The sequence below is a fragment of the Microtus ochrogaster genome, linkage group LG9, assembly GCF_000317375.1.
Source record: "Microtus ochrogaster isolate Prairie Vole_2 linkage group LG9, MicOch1.0, whole genome shotgun sequence".
Lineage (NCBI taxonomy): Eukaryota > Metazoa > Chordata > Mammalia > Rodentia > Cricetidae > Microtus > Microtus ochrogaster.
Window position 1 is genome coordinate 9434838 of NC_022034.1, and position 2230 is coordinate 9437067.

At 52.6% G+C, this 2230-nt stretch overlaps 1 protein-coding gene across 2 annotated transcripts in view; it reads left to right on the top strand.

The window, feature by feature from the left end:
- The first annotated feature begins 480 nt into the window (after positions 1-480).
- Agpat4 (1-acylglycerol-3-phosphate O-acyltransferase 4) overlaps positions 481-2230 on the top strand; it is a 101073-nt gene continuing 99323 nt past the window's right edge. The window contains exon 1 of one of the 2 annotated variants that reach the window (XM_026787445.1): positions 481-538. The gene's annotated coding sequence lies outside the window, so the exon portion shown is untranslated. Of the gene's footprint in view, positions 539-766; positions 1071-2230 lie in introns of those variants that run through there. The other variant, XM_005363375.3, reaches the window with a different exon arrangement.

A 2230-nucleotide genomic window follows, 5' to 3' on the forward strand; every position in this document is an offset into this window, starting at 1 on the left:
GCCCCCGTCTGCATCGTGCTGCTTGCCTTGAGGTTCTACAGCATTTAGAAACTCCGCAATACTGTGAACGCATCCAGAGAGCAGAACGGACCACCGGGGCTTTCTTTCTGTAACTACAAAAACATCTGTGACAGTGGCTGGGACAGCCCGCTTTTGAAGGGCACTTTAAGCACCTTGTGATTGAAATCACCTTTCTAAGAATGTCACGCACCTGGCCTTTGTTCGCTTCCCAACCGTCCTCCCTCCTTTAAAGTTTCACGATTCTATTTTGTTTAAAAGGTCTGCTCAGACCCTTGCTAACACCTGCGTGAAATGTCAAGTGCATGTGCGGGTTGCTGCGTGTGCGCAATTGCAGGGGTAGTTTGCCCTGGTGCCTGACTTTGGAGGAGAGCATCCATCCACTCGAGCTTCTGGCATCCACGGTCTGCGCACCTCGGTCTTGGGAGCGCTGGATGTGATCTTGGAAGGGGCTTCCGGGCTCAACGAGTGAAAGAGTCACAGCCTCACTCTAAGCATGGGGCGGAGGGGGGCAGAAGAGGTGAGGAGGGCACTAGGGTGCTCGGGCTTTTCTCCCTCATCCTCTTCTCTCTGAACGAAACAGGAGGGCGATTTTCCAGGGCAGGAGGCCGAGGTTGCTCAGGCCTTTTCTGCGCGGGGACGCAACAAGGTTCGTGAGCTGGGCAAGCGCCGCCAGGCCACTGGGCTGGCTTTGTTGTCCACGCGGGAGACTTCCCGATCCCATCTGAATCCAACAGGAGGCCGAGCCGGACACTTCCTCACACCCATTGGAAGGAGAAGACAGTGACTCAGGTTACACGGGTCCAGCTACCCTCCCCACAGCTAAGTCGTAGCTTTAAAAGGAAGTGACATGGGTGGGGAGAGACGTCAGCCGAGGACCACCTTTTTTTCCCCTCCCCGAAGGGTCCACCCCTTTGGGTGGAGTCTCGCTTTTTCTTTCGCGTGTTGGCTGACTTACAGCTTCTCTAAAGTAGAGGCAGTTTCTGAACCCTAGGCAGCTGCCTCGCAGTTCTAGCTGGTGAGCGCCAATGCTCAGCGCTGCCGGGAACGAGGTAGGTGGTGTCCCTGCGATTTCCAAGCACCTTCTTCTGGGGTGGGGCGTGCAATGGTCAGATGCCCTTCTCTAGCAGGGTTTCCTCAGCTCGGCAGGTTTTCCTCAGACTTTGGAAGGGATGGGCTCGGGGCAGGCTGGGAGACTGGTGTGGTGGTGGTGAATGATGCCGGGTGGGGAGCGGGGTACAGGGGCTCCGCCGAGGACCACTGCTTTGTCCCGGGTGGTGAGGTGCCTTTTGGGGCTCTGCGAGCACCCCTCCCAGGGTGGAAGCGTTTGTTTGGCCACCAGTGAAGCTGTAGAGACTCCTTTTGATACATATACGGGCTCTCTTTTGTGTTCGTGCAACACGTTCTTCTGTCTCTGGTGTTTCTATGGCAACCACAAAAATATACTCCACAAAATACAGTCCCGATCTAAATTGATTTATTTGTATTTCCTTCCTGGGCTTGGCCTGGCTGGGCCCCGCTGGAGCGCGGCATGACTCTGTAGATACCCCCTCCTCGTTTTCATTTTGGTTTTTCCCTATCGCAGAAGGGCTGGGGGAGGGGAGTTGTCAAGGAAACAGGCATTTGTAATCACCGCGGTATTTACTTAATTTTATGCTATTTTATGCTTCTGGGTTCTCCATCAGATGTCGAGATTTTTAAAGGGTGTGCGGTTGATGTTTATGAAGCTTTCCGGCGTTTGGGGTAGTTTTAAAAAACTTCAGTATTTCTTAAGACGTGCTACTGGACAAGCTAAGAGGGGAAGGAGGGTTTAACCCTTTACAGGCCGGGAGGACTTTGAAATAAAGTTTCAGAAAGTACCTGAGAATTCACAATGGTAAATACAGTTATCAGCTGCACAGGCTTGCCCACAAGTCTAAACATGTATGAGTCTTGGCTCTGCTCTCAACTTCATTTAGCCACAAATCAAAGTGCGGTTAGTGTAAGGCATGTTAACTACCTAGCAGGATCCCTAGTGACCTCCTGCTTGGATCTGGCCTCCTTTACCCAGTATGTGTTACCCAGTGCTCACCCTCCAGTCTTCCCAAACCTGGAAGGATCTGTTCATCTGAAGAGTAATCAGCCAGCATCCTCAGCTAGTGTAAAAGTTACCTTAAGAGAAGGGAAACCGAGCATGCTTGTCTCTGTGTGTAGGAGGCAGGCTCCAGTGCAC